This window comes from Zonotrichia albicollis, chromosome 6 (genome assembly GCF_047830755.1).
Source record: "Zonotrichia albicollis isolate bZonAlb1 chromosome 6, bZonAlb1.hap1, whole genome shotgun sequence".
NCBI classification, from domain to species: Eukaryota; Metazoa; Chordata; class Aves; order Passeriformes; family Passerellidae; genus Zonotrichia; species Zonotrichia albicollis.
Window position 1 is genome coordinate 4,100,466 of NC_133824.1, and position 18,871 is coordinate 4,119,336.

At 50.5% G+C, this 18,871-nt stretch overlaps 1 long non-coding RNA gene across 1 annotated transcript in view; it reads left to right on the top strand.

Moving 5' to 3' along the window:
* LOC141729322 (uncharacterized) overlaps positions 1-18,871 on the top strand; it is a 76,727-nt gene that overhangs the window by 21,448 nt on the left and 36,408 nt on the right. The window contains exon 2 of the long non-coding RNA XR_012580675.1: positions 12,751-12,880. This is a non-coding gene — a long non-coding RNA (uncharacterized LOC141729322). The remainder of the gene's footprint in view (positions 1-12,750; positions 12,881-18,871) is intronic.

Genomic DNA, 18,871 nt, shown 5'->3' on the forward strand with positions numbered 1-18,871 from the left:
GAAGGGAGAGAGTGCTAATATGAGCACAAAGCATCACTTGCATAGTGGCCATTTAGCCTGAGTCACAAACACCTTTCCTGCAACTCCTGGTCCTCTGTGAGAGCTGAGGGCAGGACAGCAGGACATGTAACACCTGGACCTTTCATGGTGGGAAGTTTTCCCATGTGCTGAACAAGAGCACGGCAAAGTGTGTGTCACAGACCTCTCTGGGACATCTCTCTATGGGCATGAATTCATCTCTGAGTTTTCCCTGCTGGCCCACTATCACCAGGGGGACAATTCACAGCCACGGGCTCCCATTCACTGCTGTACAAAAAGTAACATCCTGCAAAGCCTGGGGGGGTCCATTCAGGCTTCAAGCCACCACCCCAGGGCCTCCTAGAGATCCTCTGATAAAGCCCTTGGTCTCTGTGGCTTAGTGGTTCTCATGAATATAAAACTGCTCCCCTCTCCTGTTTTCAGTTTTCTGGCTCTCACAGTAAGAGCAGAGGTTCAAAAGGCACGCAGGAGAGCACCCCAAAAACCTGAGGCTTGTTTCCTCATTTTTTGTTTCAGTATCAGAAATGCAGATGAATTTGCAAGTGGTTGGCTGATTCATGTTTTCACAAGGATATCTTTTCCTTCCTGAGTATCCCCACCTTCCCCAGATATGGGTCACACCTCTCAGCAAACGCCCTTAAGGAAAGGCAGCTCATTGCAGCCTCCTTCAGCTGGAATATCTCAGACTGGCTCTTAAGAGATAGCAAACAATGCCAGCAAAGTCCTTTTCAAGTGATACAACTGCATCAGCACTGGGACATTTGCCAGCACAGATATTTTCTGGCAACAGAAGAGTGGAAAGCCAACCAGCATAACAGCACTGGCAAAACAGCAGGACAGACCATTGCACACCTGATAGCATCCAACTCCTCTGTGCCCCTTCCCTGGCCCCATTTTCCCCCACCACCACTCACACACAGTTTTGGGTCTGCCCAGGAAGGGGAGGGAAGCTCTGCTATCTCCTCGTGTAGATAAAATGTCTGATGCAAACAAGGCCAAAGGGTCTGTGGGAGGTGGGGGCTGTCTGCTGCAACACAATCCATTCACTCATCACCTCACTGAGCCCCTAACCATCTCCTCAGATGTGATCTGACTACAAAGGCTTTGTTTCAAAGGGGAAAGCTGTGAATGATCTCTGTGCAAGAGGAGATACCACGTTGGCACTGAGAGCTGGGTCTGTGGGGCACTGCTAAAGCACTGAGAGCCAGCGTGGCTGCAGCCCTGCCACTGTAATGAGCAGGGAGCTTCATGGAGGTTGGGGATATTTCATCAATAACACTTGCCCCCCTACCTCCCACCTGTGAAAAAGGAGAGAAGTTCAGTTCTGGACTCTGCACTAATGCAACTGTAAAATTGCAGTTTAAAATAAGCTCAGAAAGGGGAAGCTGAGGGGCTGTTTCAGCAGCAGCCATAGTCCAGCCTTGCTGCAGTGACCCAGGTGGGCTCCCCTGGGTGTTTCAGCTTCTGTCATGGTGCTTTGGCAGAGCACAGAGCTCAGGGAGGCTTGGCACAGCCTGGATGCAACTTGCAGAGCCTCTGCAGGGTCACTCCTTGGCTCTCCCTTTAGCAGCCAGCACATGGTGCAGCCTGACAGTGCCGGGAAGGAGCCTGTGCCACGCATGCATGCAAGCAAACTGAGGGGCAGGTAGAAAAAACAAAGTGTAGGAAGTGACATCTCTGCTGGCATGCAGGTGAATCCTCATGACAGACTCTAATCCTTCTTGTTAACATACCTAAATTTCTGACTGCCATTTAGCAAGTTGATGCTATTTGGACAAAATGCCACAATCAACATATAAGTTGGCAGGCACAGCAAATTGAAAAGGCTTTGAATAATGTTGTTCCAATTCCTAGCTTGAAAGCTTATAGCTTACAAACAACATAACATGTAACAACATTGTGTATTGATTTCATTAAATAATAGCATGGGGTGGGGGGGAAAATTGCTCTGAATAGCAGCTTTTAGGAAAATCACTTTATAGTCCGTAGCATCTGATAAAAAACAGTGCTAGCAGCCGAGACCAAGGGGAGAAAGAGCTGAATCAGAGGCCCTCGGGATGCAGTGCCAGTCTCTGCTGCAAGGGTGTGGGAATCCTGCAGCAAATTTTACTAATTCTCCTCCAGCCCTGCAGTAGCAGCGTGTGACTGCAATCCCCCAGCCCCGCTGGGCCCTGCGTGCCCAGGGAGAGCTGCTGCAATCCTGCATGGCCAGGCACAGCCCCAGCCCTCCCCAGCAGCACCTGGGCTCGTGGCAGAGCGTGCCACAATTCATTCTGCCTCAGCAAAACACTTCAAACTGAAAGGGCAGAGATTTAAATCAGGTGTTAGGAGGGAATTCTTCACTGTGAGGGAGGTGAGGCACTCGCACAGGGTACCCACAGAAGCTGGGGCTGCTCCAGCCCTGGAGTCCTTGAAGCTCAGGTTGGATGGGGCTTTGAGAAACCTGGAAATGTGGCCTTTAAGGTCCCCTCCACCCCAAGCCATTCCATTATTCTGTAATTTGGGTAGGGGCTAGAGCAGCCCTGCTGGGGTTTTACCAGGACAGCTAGACCAGACTATCAGCAAAAGGCAAAGTTGTCCAAGTGCAGGGGCTGGTCATCTGCAAAAGTGAAATTCTGTCAGATAAACGTACCCAACAACTCCTCTGCTCCCTTACCCTAAACAAGCCCTAGCAGGAAAAAAGCTGCCTAGTGCATGTCCAAGTGGCATTTTCCATCACTTCTATCTCCATTATCTGCTGGATCTCACAAAGCTTCCAGCTGGTCTGGCTCTGTGAGGGTAAGGCCAGAGCCTGGCCTCCAGTAAGACAAGTGGGAAAAGCCTCAAAAATGGACAAATTAGCTCTTGCTCAGAGCAGCAGGAACTGTGTTGGATCTGTGAGGCAGCTGTTTAACCTCACCATTAAATTTCCATCAGGTGACACCAGTGCCCCTGCCAGGGTGGATCCCAGTGAATTGGGCTTGTCACCTCCCCATCCCTGGCTGCTCTCATTCAGAGCAGCCTGTGAAGGCACAGACCTTGCCAGCCAGAAGCACACTATTAGTAGCACCAGCAGTGGCACTGTTATTATTAGCCAGTCTTGTATTTATTTTTTAGGAAGTTCTACTGCTGGACTGCAGACCTGCCTGCAATGCTCTTCCAAGGGGGGGCTGGGGAGGGCAGACTCCCCGGCACCAAACCCATCATTAATCTATTTTGAAAACAAGATTGTGTTTTCCAAATAGCACTGCATGACTCGCTCCCATTCTGCCAACACATTTTTATGGTGGTTCGGGATTTTTAGGGGGTTTCTTGGCGATGGGGGAGGAGCTTAATGACTGATAAGTGTACTAGCGTGCCTGCAGCCAGCCCGGAACAGCGCCTGTGCTCCTCACCCTGGGCTGCTGAGGGACTAAACCCTCCTGCATGGGGTGGGCAGCAGAAATCCCCTTCCCAGGCCCTGGCTGTAACGCATTCCAGCTGCAGATGTGCCCATTGCCATTGCAGCAGCTTCGGGAGGCAGCAGCATCACTGGGCATGCAGCAGTGCAGGGGTCCCACCTGTCTGTCTGTCTGTCTGTCCGTCCCTGCCGGGGCTGAGGATGAGGCAGCATGGCCGAGCTGCTCTGAAGGGTTTGCAGTGCCTGAGCACACAGCACTGCTCCACATCCCGAGATTTGCACAGCAGCTCAGGATGGCTCACAGAGCTGGCTCGGTGTCCCAGCTGCTGCTGTTCAAGGAGGTGTGCGCTGTCCCGATGGGAAGGATCGGGAGGGACGGGCACAGGCCGTCGGCCGTGCAGTGAGCGCAGCATGGAAAGTGAAACCCCGCATTTTAGCTCATGACTACGGACCCCTTTGGGGAATTCCCAGCACTCAAGAGCTGTTTGCTTCCTCCGGGCTCCCCTCGGGAGTCACGGGGCGAGTACAAATGAGCGTGGTGAAGCACAAATCCTGAATTCTCCCTGGGACAGGGGAGGCAGCCGGGTCTGCAGCGAGGGCTGGAGGAGCCCAGGGTGAGCTCCTGCTCCATCCCTGCCTCCAAAGCTTCCCATGCCCAGGGTGAGCTCCTGCTCCATCCCTGCTTCCCGTGCCCAGGGTGAGCTCCTGCTCCATCCCTGCCTCCAGGGCTTCCCATGCCCAGGGTGAGCTCCTGCTCCATCCCTGCTTCCCGTGCCCAGGGTGAGCTCCTGCTCCATCCCTGCCTCCAGGGCTTCCCATGCTCAGGGTGAGCTCCTGCTCCATCCCTGCCTCCAAAGCTTCCCATGCCCAGGGTGAGCTCCTGCTCCATCCCTGCCTCCAAAGCTTCCCATGCCCAGGGTGAGCTCCTGCTCCATCCCTGCCTCCAGGGCTTCCCATGCCCAGGGTGAGCTCCTGCTCCATCCCTCTCCAGCCTGCCCCAGGGTGGGTATCACACACCCCAGCAAGCGCTGGCAGAGGTGAGAGCACAGACCTACAGCTCAGAAACAGAAGCTCTGCTTCCAGCAGCACCTTTGCCTCCTGCTGATCCTGTGCAAGGCTCCTGGCTCCCTGCCTCAGTTTCCCCTCTATGTAAAAGGGCCTGGCAGCCTCTCCTGGTGAGCTCTGAGACCGGCAGGGAGGGGAGGCCCTGCGAGATCCATCACCCGGCTTTGCCCTGGAGAGAGGCAGGGAGAGGGAAGGGGAGATGCAGATGTGCCAACTCTGTAGCAGGAACAGCAGAAAGAACCTTAGAACCTGGGGTTTCCACAACATTAATTTTACAAAATGAGGAACGGGAAGGGAAAGAAATTAAGAAAGTCAGGTGGGAAACCAGGTGGCTGGTGAAGTCACACAACTCGGGAAACTGAGGCAGAGACAAGCTTCACTTGGGAATCAATTCAGTGACAGTGAAAAGCCTTTTCAGCAGAGACTCATCCACTCTTGAGACTCAGGCGTTCCTGGCAATGAGAATTCCATATGCTACTTATAAATACTGCAGAAAGTCCCAGCTGCTGCAGGGAAAGGAGCCTTCCCCCCAGGACAGAGCCGGGCCGGCTCGGGAGAACGTGAGCGTGCTGCAAAACCAATCTCTGAGAGAGGCCACTGGGTGCTTGGCTGATTTAGAGCAGCTTTGTGCTTATTCATCTTTGTGCAGTGTCCCCTGTGATTGCACACGGCTGCGTGCAAGGCTGGGCAAGTTGGGAGAAATTCAATTATATTGATTTACGGAAGAAAGAGACAACAACAAATGGAATGGGGAGTTGCTATTCCATATTTTATCATCAGCCATTAAGACTTCGGGTTCTAATATCCTCTACCTTTAGAATGAAATTAAAACAATCATTTTCAGGATGAGGTGCTTCTCCACGCAGAGCTGCCAGCTAACAAAGCATTGGCACACATCAGTCAAGAGCTCCTCAAACCTGGGTGCCCTCAGAGACTTGCTGGAAATCATTGGAGAAGGTTCCTCTCAGTAAAGGTGCCAAGCAGGTTGCTCACTCATATTGCACACCCAACATGGGCTGCATAAATACACAAGGGAATCTGAGGCTGAGGAGGTCTCTGTGTAATGTCCCTGCTTCAGACCTACCTTCTGCTGGCTGTTTAGGAGAGCAGGGAAACAGAAAGCTCAAAGTTAAGATGAAGCAAGCAGAGAATTGTACTGGTCTGTAGCATGTTCCAGCTCCCAATGACCAAAACATGATTGATTTTAGGGGAGAAAAAAGATTTTTTGAGAGGGGTAGTAAAACCAGTCACCCAGAACTTGAGGCTACCAGCTGAGAAATGCCTGGCATCTCCCACTGCTGGATGCACCTATCACCAGAGGCAGCTTGATGTGCTGCTGCTTTGACACCAGGTGTAATCCCACGAGGAATAAGTCCCTGAGCCTCTCCTGACCAGCTTTCCTCCTCTGCCTCACCTCTCACATCAGGTTTTGCAGTACCATGATGGCCCAGATGGAAAACAAAGTGCAAGTGATTCTCCAAAACTCTTCCTTTCAGCAACCATGGTGTGAAACCACCTCACGGAGAGGTGTTCTGCCAGGGGAGGAGTTTTCCTCTCCAGCATTCAGGGTCTGCTGGGGACACAGCCAGGCAGCTGCTCTGTCTTGCTGAAAACATTTGTTCTTTTTATGGGCAAGGGCTAAAAGGCTGTTGAGACACATTCCAGCATTGTAATACTGCTCTGAATAGAAAACAATAGGACAAAACTCTGGTTTCATGAAGTAGAGCATATTTATGTTAATTGTGGTTTAGAAGCTCTGCTCAGGACTTGAGTGAGTGACCATTAGTTTGCAACATCTTAAGCTACCACTGCATGCAGTTTATGGCAATTTAACAGAGTGTTTATAGCCAAGGTTAATCATTTCCCTGCAGTTTTTCTTTGCTCCTTGCCACCACCTGACACCTTAAATGGCTCCTGCCCACCCAGTGCCTCACTGAGCAGCAATGTGCTGCCAAAAAGGCACTGAGGCCTCTTCCAGCTCACCTCGTCCCAGCTGAGTGATGGGAGCAGCTTCTCTGACCCAGAGCACAGCCCCTGGTGCTGCCAGCACTGAGGGCTTCCCAAAAGCCACCCTTAATAAACACCACAGCAGCCTGCACACCCCTCAGGGGCTGGTGGGGCTCAGGTGCAGCTCCCACAGGAGATGAGGAAGACTGTGAGGGCACCCAGCCTTCCTCCAGCGAGCAGAGCAGGGTGCTGCCACAGCTCACAGCTGTCTGGCTCCCCTCCAGGTGATGCTTGCTTGCTTCTCACCAGCAAGCCAACCACAGCCAGGCCCTGCCACAGGGGCTTTCCCCAGCACTGCTTTCTGCATGAACCACAGAGGCAGCTCGTGCTCAAAGCTGGGGTGGGTGCAAAGTGACCCCCTGAGCCCTGCACACGGCTGGCACACAGAGCCAGGGCTCTGCCCCTCAGAGAACCTCCCAAGGGCTTGGGCTGCTACCAGAAAAGGCCTCTCTCTGGATGGGGAGAGCCCTGAGGGCAGTGGATGGATGGATGGATGGATGGATGGATGGATGGATGGATGGATGGATGGATGGATGGATGGATGGATGGATGGATGGAACCATCCATGGATGGATGGATGGATGAATGGATGGATGGATGGATGGATGATGGATGGATGGAACCATCCATGGATGGATGATGGATGCATGGATGGATGCATGGATGCATGCATGGATGGATGCATGTATGGATGATGGATGGATGATGGATGGGTGGATGATGGATGCATGGATGGATGGATGGATGGATGGATGGATGATGGATGTATGGATGATGGATGGATGCATGCATGGATGGATGCATGCATGGATGGATGCATGGATGGATGGATGGATGATGGATGGGTGGATGATGGATGCATGGATGGATGGATGGATGGATGGATGATGGATGGATGCATGCATGGATGGATGCATGCATGGATGGATGCATGGATGGATGGATGGATGGATGCATGCATGGATGGATGCATGGATGGATGCATGGATGGATGCATGCATGGATGGAACCATCCACACATGGATCCATGGATGGATGCTTCAGTGCCTCCCCCTCCTCAAGGACACCCAGCCCCTGCAGGGCAGCTCACTGAGGGCTCTCTCTGTCCCATCCTGAGCCTGAAGCTCTCCCCTCCCACACCTTGAGGCCATCTCTGGGGAGAGAGGAGCTGGTGTTTGGGTGGAGGGGGCTCTGGGGCATCCCTGGGGTGCAGGGCAGAGCTGTGAGGGGAAGCAGCAGCTGCACACCTTCCCTAGGGAGCAGAGAGCTTAGCTGCGAGTTTCAGTGCCAGTTTCAAAGGCAGTGCTTCTCACAATTAACCCTCTGACCTCCCTGCACGCCCTGCCAGGGTCAGACAGGGCAGGTTGCTCAAATGGGCTTTGTACATCTCTGAGGGTAGAGATGCTGTGTTCTCTCTGAGGGCCCTGTTCCCATGTTTGCCACTGGTGACATCCATAAAATCCAGGCAGGCTGGAATTTAATCTCAGTCAATATCTGAAAATGTCATCAAAGCTGGAGCAGAGCTGGTCTCTCTCACCCTTAGCCCCAGTCTGCTCTGTTTCTGTGTAAAGCTGTCACCCTCTGCTCCTTGGGAACCTGCACCCTTTCAGAGGGGCACCAGGACAGAGGGACACCAGGACAGACAGTCTCTCAGCTAGACCTACTCCCCTCTCTGAGCTTACCAGCCACGTGACAATTCACAGATTCAAATATTCTACCTCTTGCCATTTAACCTGTTTGGGCAGAGTTAATTTACAGAGGCAGATTGTGAGCTCTGTGGGACAGAAACCACATTTTTCTACTGTGTTGTACATAGTAACTGTTTCTATGTAATATTCCATAGAAATAATAGTCTTTATAAGACAGGCTAAATATAACAGCTCTAATGAAGTTACCTCTGGTCTTAAACATAACATGCCACCTTTCCAGCCTGCAGGGCTTCAGCACACACATTGTTCCCCCTTAGCAAAAATAGGGGAGTAGGATGGTTGTTTTTCTGTCCTCAGGCAGCTTTACCTGCTTGCTTTTTGTCTGCAAGCTGCTTAAATAAATCCTTTACTTTCTAAATATCACACGGTGACCCTCAGGACAAGTCACATTTCTGTTTTGTCTCCTCCTCCTGCCCAGGCCATTTCCCAGCCCTGTCCCACCACTCCATGTCCCACCACTCCATGACCTCCTCACCCTCACCCCTGCCTTTTCCTTTCCTGGCATCTCCATCCCTCCCTACTTCTCAGCACTCCCCAAATCTCAGCAGAAAACAGCAAAACAGCTCTGCCACCTTTTGCTGTGCTCTTTTTTTTTTTTTTTAATTTCCTGTGAGCGTACCTAAAAACGAGGAGATAACTCTTCTATGAAAGAAAACAAAATCATCCCCCAACCTCAGGAAAAACAAAATGAAGCCTTTTCTGGTTAGCTAGAGCAGAATTGAAACTTCCCTCTAAAAGCTGTCAGCATAATAGCTTCAAAACGAAGGAAACTAATGACTTCAGCTGATGAATTAGGCAGCTCAGGTTGATTGCTACTTGTGAGTTAGATGGCATCACACACAGTGCAGCAGCACAGCCATCCAGGCTAAAAACATCCACAGCCATCTCCAGGGCTGCAGACAGTAATGGAAGACAAGGGATTCCTTCCTGGCCTGAATTGAGAGTGCCTTGGATCACTGCACCCTAAAGATGTGGAGTTATTGGATGTGTTTGCTGGGACCGTGTGCTCCCATGGCAGGGGAGGCTGCCTGCCATGGCTGGGTGTCTGCAGCTGCTTCTCTGGAACCCCAGTCACAGTTGGCTGCTGGTCCAGAACTGAGAAGTGAAAGACACCCAAATGAAATGCAGTCAGCTCAGGCCTTGGCATTTCACTCATGGCCTGCCTTGCTTCAAATCACTCCCAACTTCTGCTGCCCATGCAGGGAAAAAGAGCTCTCCAGAAGTTACAGATGCTCTACAGACACACAAAACCAAACAGTGGCTCAGCTGAAATTGAGTGTAGATGTGGGGAGGTGGGGCTGGGGAGAGAACTCAGTATTTCTATTATGCATTTCAAGCTCAGAGACAGTAAGAGTCTCATTTTCCTTTCCCACCACCTGCATTTTCCCCCACTGTGGGCAGAGTTTGGAGAACCCAAATAAGCAAAGAGTGCCCTGATGATGTGCCAGGGCAGGTGCAGTGGTGGCACTTGCTGTTTGCACACAAGTGCCTTTACTGTGTAAAAGTGACTTCATGCTCCTGTAAAACAAGCCAGAGACCCTGTCCCACACTCCTCCATGACAGCAGGTAGAGCTATGGCTATAACCACAGAACTCTGTCCATTCTATGGGCAAAGAAGGGGCATTCCTTATTTCTACCCAAATAGTGAATGGATGAAACTGGGGAGCAGTTCCCTTAAAGTTCCCATGTTTAATTCCCTGCAAAGGCCAGGCCCAGGCAAGAGCCCCTCTGTTCTGTGGATCCCTCTGTGCTGTCCTGCACCCTGCCAGGCTGCCCAGGAGCAGAGACAGGAGACTCAGAGCCTCCAGCCAAGCCAAAGAGCCCAGCACCTGCAGAGCCCTGTGCCCTGCTCTCCCCACTGCTCACCCCAGCCAGGAGGTCACTCTCTTGCACCAGAGACCAACACTGGTCACAGCCAAAGCCCTGTGGCTGAGGTTGTTTTGTGCAGCCTCTGTGACTCCCTTTGCAAAGGGACACTGAACAGGGTGAGGTTAATGCCACTGGTCCCTGGCTGGCTCCTGGAGGCTGTTCCAGAGGGCAGGGAGGGTTACCTGCTGTAGGCTGACCCTGGCTGGGTGCCAGGTGCCCATTCAGTCACTCTATCACTCCTTTGCCACTGGGACAGGGCACAGAATAAGATGGAGAATGACCAGCAGGCTGAGATAAGGCAGTTTTATCACAGCAAAAAGAAACAAGTGGAGATCTGTGACTGCAAGAGCTGAAGAGGAAAAAGGTCAGGGTGTACTCCCCATCAGCAGTCATGCTCAGACACTTCCTGGGAAGCAGAAATCAGCACACAAAACAGTTCTTCTGGAAGGCAAACACTGAAAACTCACTGAAATGAAACTCATTGGAACCCCCGCTCCCTCCTCTCTCCCTTAGCTTACATCTCTGAGCTGGCATCTTACAATGTGGAACATCCCTTTGGCTAACTTGGGTCAGCTGGCCTGGTTGTGTCCCCTCCCAGGATCTTGCCCACTGCCATGTCCTTTGGTGGGAGAAGGAATGCCAGAAGGACACAAGGACACTGGGCTGCTGTCATCAACACCATGCAGCTGCCAGTGCAAAGCACAGCCCTGTGAGGGCTGTGAGCTCTGCCTGTCAGAACCAGCACAGCTGCCTGATGGGATCCCAGCTTGGGATGTTCAATTTACAAGTAGCAGGTCAGTTTAGGGTGCTACACCTGGAGCTCTGTGCCTGCAGGAGCTTGAGATGCTCTTCTGAGCATGGCACTGTCACAAGGAGCAGCCACCTGCCAGGCCCAAGGCCTCCAGGCTGGGGCTGTAACTTAACTCCAAAAAACCAAAAACCCATGTAATGTTCTCATTTTCTGTTTTATCACTCAAGAAATGCTGAGTTCTCTCATGTGGCCAACAGCACCCAGCTGTCAGTGCTGAGCAAAGGCAGCCACAGCCACCCTGGCACAGCAAGCTCAGACTGTGGCCACAGCCAGGGGGAGAGCTGCACCAGCACGGCTGTGGAGAGGCAGGATCTTCCTTCTGCTTTGATTTCTGCTCAGCGTTTTCTCCTTTTATCACTTTCATTGCTCCCCTAATCTTTTCCTGCTGTTTTCTTCCTCCTCTCTCCTTGATCTGAGCCCACCCATGGTTCATTCCTACCAAAACCAGTGGATTCAGGCTCTGGCATTTGAAGCTCCCAGCCCTGATCCAAGCTGATTCTCTCAGGCAAGGATCATTAGCTCCCACCAAGGCTGCTCCCCAATCTCTGCACTTCATTTCCCCACAGCTTTTTCCTCCCCAGTCCCCAGAGCCCCCATCTGTCTGGATGGGGTTGGATTTGGGCACTGCCAGCAGATGCCCATGGGACAGGGGACAGCCTTTGGCTGGATCCCTGGAGCAGAGCTCTGAGGCTGCCTGAGCTTTGATGAGATCTGTGAGTCCCCCATGGGTGCACAGGGCCCTTCCCTCTGTCCAGCTGTGCTTGCACCCACAGCTCTCCCTGCCAAGCTCTGCTCACACCACCACCTCCTGCTCAAGAGTCACACCATGCTCCAAGTCAAATCACATTCACAGTGATTGGTGCCTGTGTCCTTCATTCCCACTCTGTTTCACTGTGGCACAGTGAGAAAATACTCTTCAGGTTCAGCTTAGTGCAAGAAATTCTCTCATTAAATGCTCACCAGAAACCCCTGACCTTATCCATGGTGCTTATGCAGCACAGGACTCGGCATTAATCCAACCTGCAGCCACCAACAAACCAAATTTGTTGCTAGCAAACATGCAGAAATGCCTGGCAGCTGATGCCTCCATGACCTTGTCTCTGGCATCACAAGGAATTGCTGTTTTCCCTTTAGCCGATGCCTTCTGTTCCATTTCCCAGGACGTTGAACAATCAATCATGGGCTGGGGAGGGAAGAGGGAAAGGAAGGAGCTGCAGGACATTTGCAGCCCAAGTGAAAAGCATCAGGATAAGAGTCTGGCACCGAGTCGTTCTACAGAAAAATTAGCAATGATCCCCACTGCAACAGGAACAGGAGCTGGCTGGATATCTGTCAGGGTTTTGGCATGTGTGGGTTGGGGTTGGTTGGGGTTTTTGCTTTTACACAAATTAATTTAGAAATTGAATGCAGAGGTGCCTCTTTCATAGTAGCTCAGCTCAGAAAAATGTTGATTTGCAGTTTTTGTGAGGGTTTAGGTGATAATGTTCCTCTTGCTTTCACTGTAGCAGCTCATTTCTACAGCATGGACACACCAGTTTCCTTCCTCTGCTCATTTGTGAGGAATATATGTCAGCTGTATATATGTTGTTTGTTTTCTGTGTTTGTATTTCAGACCTCCTTTTTTCCCTCTTCAGGCAATCCTTATTGACAGACTAATAAATATTACAGCCTCTCTTTGCTGTGGATTAGGAGGGCTGCAACTCTCAGTTCAAATGCTCAGAATGAGCCATTTTTTCACTGCACATAACAGGGGAGGGGAACAAAAAGCATCATAAGGCATGAGGGCAAGAAGGCAGGGGAACACAAAACGCTCTGTGGCAGCTCTGGACTTACACTGTACCTGCTCCTGAAAGCTTCATTTGTCATTTCAGGGGTTGGTATAGCAGAGGATCCAGCTGCAGGCTTGAATCACTGTACTCCCACCTGGGCAGCTCTCAGAAATCATCCAGGAGGAAAGACAGACAGCAGCCACCACAGGGTTTGTTGTTTGCGGCTGGCCAGGTAAGGATGGGTGCAGAACAGCAGCGTGCCTGCATTTCTGAGCACACAGAGCTGGGGCTGAGCTTCCTGAGTCAAAGGCAATCTTCTGGTATTCTCAAACACCCAAATTTGTCAGGATGGCACAGCCTCACCGCTCTCCCAGAGCCGGTGCTGCATTAGTTAATCCCGTGCTGCAGGGTGGGACAATTCAAGGAAAGCCACACCAGATGTGCAGGCAGGATTTACATCACTGGTGCAAATTATTATGGCTGCAAAATTCAATGCTTTAGGAAAGGCCAAGGCATTGGCACTTACTAAAATCACTGCTTTTCCTCAAAAAAACCCCATGTTCCTTGCCTTTCCTGCAGGGAAGTTACCCACAGGCTCATGGAGCTTTGAGAGCACAGGGAATCAAATGGATAAAACTGACAGGAGCAAAGGAGAAATGAGATATGAAATTAAATAATGGATTATAACACTTGTCCCTTGTCTGTAAGAATTTGGAAAATAAGAGACAGGAAGGTGCCCAGCACCAGAAATACCATCAATAAAAGCTCATGCAAGATTTTATTTTTATGAAGACATGCTCAAAAGGAAGACAAGCAAAGCATGGCTCTAAAACAAATATAATTTTTCACAGTCAAAAAAGATTAGTCTTGCTCAATAGTCTACAGCTAAGTGGGAAGAGCTGGTAATTAGGTGACACTGAAAAAGAAAGAGAACACTGCAGTCTCACAGAAAAATGTTGGAGGGATATCACTCTCATATAAAGACAGAAACTTCTCAGGTCTGAGATGGGAGATTTACATCCAACTCAGTATACTGAAATGCCTGGTTTAACAGTAGGTTATAAGGGCTGTCAGGCACACCAAAGTGGAAAAGACCCTGCTGAAATGCCTTTCAGCTCACCTAGTTTAGAGATGTAACCTAGGAGAGCAGGAGTTGTGTCCCAGAAGAGGGTATTTCTCTTCATCAGATCAAAAGGGAGGCTTTACAACACAGGTTGTAAACATGGGTTTACAGGTGATCAACGTGGGTTGACCACATGAGTGATATGCAATTGGTCACCATCATCTGAAACCAGGACGGGATTCATCTCATCTAACTAAAGAAAATTTCCTATCACAGTACAGGAGCTTGCAGAGAAAAAATAAAGAGAAGCAGAACCAAACAAGGGAACAAAAACAACATAACAGCCCAATTCCCAGTAGAAGGTAAAGACAATGCAGAAAGAAATACCTCTAAAGTAAAATGAAAAAGAGAATAAAAGAAAAACTTAAGCTAGTGTTTCTGAACATGCTGGAGGAAGCCAGATTCACAGGCCAAGGCTGGCAAAGACCTGCTTATTCTGGGAAAACATATATATTGATTTTGGATCATTGTCCTTAACATCCCAAAATAGTGTGATTAAAGATTACAAAACAGTAACCATGTGTCGAAAGTGTGTGTGCCAGTCACAGCAGAACAGCCATGGAAACAACAGATAAACAAAGCTCAGCTTGTCTGTTACAACTTCAATTGTTCCAGGAGGGGAATTATTGTGAATAAAATCCTCTGAGCCCAAAGCAATTTGGCTCAGTTTGGGATCTCCGCTTATCTACCTCAAGGGAAGCGATGCCTGCTGCCCCAGAACACAGAAATGTGTTCTGAGGTGTTGTTGTGTGTGCTGGGGGCAATCCCACCCCCTCCAAAGGGATCACCAGAGGGGCCAGGGCAGTGAGAGAGCAGCAAACCCTGGTCAGGCTCATGCAGGAACAAGGGAAAGGGCAGCCCTGGCTCCCTGGGATGGAGAGTGGGGCTGGCCAGGCTGTGGCACCTGGAAGGGCACTGAGGGCAGCACTGGGGTGAGGAGGCCAGCCCTGAGAACATCCAAGTCCTGCTGCATTGCTTGTTCAGTGCAAGTCTGTCCGTCTGTCCCTCTGGACAGTGGGGCTGAGCTGCAGTGTCCCAGAGCAACCCAGCCAGGGAAGTTTTGGGAACAGCTCAGGTCTGCAGCCAGGGACAAGCAGAAGATGCCTTTCTTCAGCTGGCAGGAGGATTCTTTTAGATTTATCTCCTACACTGTGAGATGCATCCAAGTCATTATTCCAGTCAGGCAGCGTCCCCCTCCTCCCACACACGCAGCCTGTGGAGCAGCCAGGGCTGGGCACCCCCAGCCAGCCCTGTGGCTCCATCCCAGCTCCCTGCAGGGGCAGCAGGCTGCTCCCAGGGCACCCAGCACATCCTGGGGCTGCAGCTCCCCGGGCTCTCCCGCGGCTCCTCTGCACCCAGAGCTCTGAGACTTCAGGCTCTGCTGCAAGCCTGATGCTCACGTTTGGAAACCAGGAATTTTTAGCCTCTGGCAGAGGCACAAGAAAGAATGGAGAAGGGAGAGGGTGTTGGAGAAGAATTTGATGCTGCTCTGAGCACAGTGAAAACTATAGAAAGAAAAAATAATCCTGCAGAGGTAGAAGAACTGATTTACAGCTGAGCTCGTTCTTAGAGTGGCAGCCACCAACATCTGCTGATGGCAGTGAGAGCCCTCCCACCCTGGCTACACATCAGCTTCTGTACAAACTCATCTCAGGGCTGGCAGCCATTCTGGGATGGCTCTTCCAGTGTGTTTTATTGCTCTGGCTCTTGCAAAGGGAACAAATTTGTGTTTGTGATGGCCAAGGGCCACGCGTGACCTTCAGCCTCCCCTCTCACAGCGATTTAAACCCCCAGATGAGATCCCCTGTCCCACCCTGGCTCAGGGATGCTCCAGGCTGGTGAGTCCTGCCTTAGCACCCATCAGGTCCCTGCCCCCCAGAGCAGGATGACAGCACACATCCAACCTTCCCTCACCTGCTCAGGTACCCAGCCCAGGGCACACAGCAGCCACCAGCCAGCAACTCCTGCTCACGTTCCTCTGCAAAGGACTCAAGATGCTAATGGGTTTTAATTTTCCATGAATTTGCAAAAGCAGTATCCTGTAAAGCTGCAGATGATTGTTCATGCTTCCTCACCTCGTCTAACATTTATTATATTTTTCAAACAGACATTAGTATTAATTTAATCTTGATTTTTTTTTTTTCTGAAGCAGGCTATAATTAAATATGCTTTTCCCTGTGACATTTGCTGGGATATAGTGAGGCCAGGGCATTTTTAAAGACTCATTCAATATAACTAGCATTTCAATTACTGTAAGCACATGAAGTAAACATTTAAAAAAACCAGCCTAGTCATTTGAACTCATCCACATGGGACAATTTTATTTTTAATTGACTGCAGTTTTTTATTTTTTCAAAGGATAGGAAGTCTGATTGAGTGCTGGAAGTCCTAGCAGAGTGTGCATGCTAAAGCATGCTGAATTACATCTCATTTTCTCCTCAGAGCTGTCATTTATTTCCTTTCCACAACTGAAGCTTCATGTTGACACTTAATCTCTGTGTTCCTGCCCTTACTTGGGGAGGTTCTCATACAGGAAATTTCCTACTGAGCAGCACTGTTTCACTGAAGAAAGCTTCTCTTTTGGTCCATCCCATCAACATGCCTGAGCATTGACTGGGAAAAGCATGAGTAATATTTCCAATGGCTTACCCTTCCTCTTTAAAAACTGTAACAGAGAAATATGGTATTCATCTCATTCCTCTATTTCAGGGAACATCTCTTAAAAATTACAATAAAGGCCTCCTTTGGGAGTTCACAGGTCCCAGCTACCTACTGAGAAGTGGGTTATTAAAGCCAGAGTCACATCTCAGAGTGTATCAGTGCAGCATCACACACAGACCCCTGACCTTGCTTGGGGTGCTGGGCAGAGGCAGCAGCACTGCAGCAGGAGCAGCCATGGAGCCTTTAATAAGTTGTCTCCAATTACCATAGGAGACATTAAGGAAAGAGACATTTAATTACAGTTCTCTGTTAGAGGGGAAAAAAATAAAAACCAACCCCAAGCATCATTTTAACCCATCTCCCACAAGCATGGGGAAGGAAGGCCACCCTCCCTGTGCCAAGGGTCCCTTCTGTGCCACGGTGACCCAGGGTCATGGGAAGGGACACCAGTGACTCCTGGAGAGCAACTGGAAGGCTTCACTTTTCCAACCCACTGTAAAGGCAGCTGCAATACAGCACTGGAGAGGTTCTCCTGCTTGGAGCAGGCTCCCTGTGAGCCTGCAAGCACCCAATGTTTTAGGGGTGGCATATTGGTGAGAGAGCTCAGCATCTGTGGGCCTGTCCCAGGAGGCACAGGCAGGAACTCTGGCTGAAGCTGAAGGGACAGGCTCGGGGAAAAGGTGACCCCGACCTTTCCCTGCAGGAAGCAGAGGCCTGGGGCTTACAGGGCAAGGGGGGCCTGTCCCCAAAGTGACTGCTCACAGGTATCTGCAGGAGGCTCATCCTGCTCAAACCAACTGGGCTGCAGTGGATTGGGCAGGGCTTGGCTCCAGTTCCCCCCAAGACCTGGAGAAACATGGGGAGGGACAGCACTCAAGAAGAAACCCAGCACCTGCACCATTTCTCTTCCCAACAATACTGCTGCCATGCCAAAAATGAAGCACGATTACAAAAGCCAACAGAGTTTCTAAAAATAAAGAAATACCAGTAAATGCCTCCATATGAAATGCAGCATTTTATCTAATGCTCCCAATTGAGCTGAACGCTGTGCTGCTCACTCTGCCATTCCCAGGAAAAGCACAGTGCATCTCCAATTGATTTACCCTTATTACTCATTTTGTACTGGGCTTTGCAAATTCCTCTCCCAGCACAGCACAGAATTTTTCTCCATTGCTGACGAATGGCAGCTGGCTGACTCCAATAAATCCCACTTGGTCACTACCAAGTATCTCCATAATCATTCCTCCTAACCCAGTGGGTGAAATACTGCATTAGTGGGAGGCAATTTCAGCAGTTGCCTTTGTCTTTCCTCTAGCCTCTTTCACAGATCCCACAGCTTTATTTCATTATTCCAATTTTTCATTATTTCAGATGCTGGAGATGCTTTCCTTAGGTGCAGGAGGAGATTTGAATGCCATCATCTCTGGGTAGAAAATCACCTTTAGAAAAGCTCAACCCAGAACCATCAGCCACTTCCAAGGGGAACAGAACATCCCACTGCCCTTTTCCCATTCTACCTGGAGGCACTTGGCTTGAGCTGGAATCCAAGGGACCCCATGGTTGGAGTAAGATTTGTGAGCAGTTTAGCACCGTGTTTGGTTTTGTGCTGCCAGCTCCTACACACTGACAAGTGTCCTTAGCATGACACTTCTGGGGCTGCCATTTCCTGCCCAACAGGAAAATTGCTGACCCAGGGGCTCTTTGCAATTTATCCCTGGCCATGCTCAATATTTGCTGACAAGACCCCAGAGGGAGAGTCTATGATTCCTTCTCCTGGGTGTCAATAACTCACCTCCCCCCTTTTTTTTAATTGAACTTGCAGCATGTGAATACCAGAGATAAACAGGGTAGAAGGAGCAAGATGATGAGTTAAACATGGAAGCAGACCTGCCTGCCATGCCAGTGAAGCTCCTCCACTGGCAAACCACGTCCCCACCCCTCCCTGTGGCAGCAGAGAGGTGGCACAGGAGGCACCACAGGGAGTGCAGAGCTGTGGGCTGTGTCTGGAGTGGAAGGTGACATCTAGAAAGCTCCTTGCTGCAGGAAGAGTGGCACTCCTGGCTCACCAAGCCACTGGAGCCAACCCCATGCCCCTCCCAGGGGAGCCTCCATCCCCCTCCCTGCCCCCTGGGCTTTGCCTTGAGATCCCGGTGCCCCCCAGGCCCCCCAAGGAAACCACGTTGTTCTTTCCTCAGCAACACCTGGGGCCTTGCCTGGCCTTTGCCAATTAGAGGCAGAGTTGCAGAGATTGCAGAACTGCTCTCATTTTGTATTTCATTTTTTCATTTAGATTAGTTCAGGGATCAGAAAATGAATGAGCTTAGCTCAAGTCCCACAAGCCTGCTTTTCCTCCAGGCAGCCAAACACACTGCTCCACTTGCTAGGCAAACATTTAATCACTCCCTGCACCCAGCATCCTCTGTCACACAGGAGGAGGGC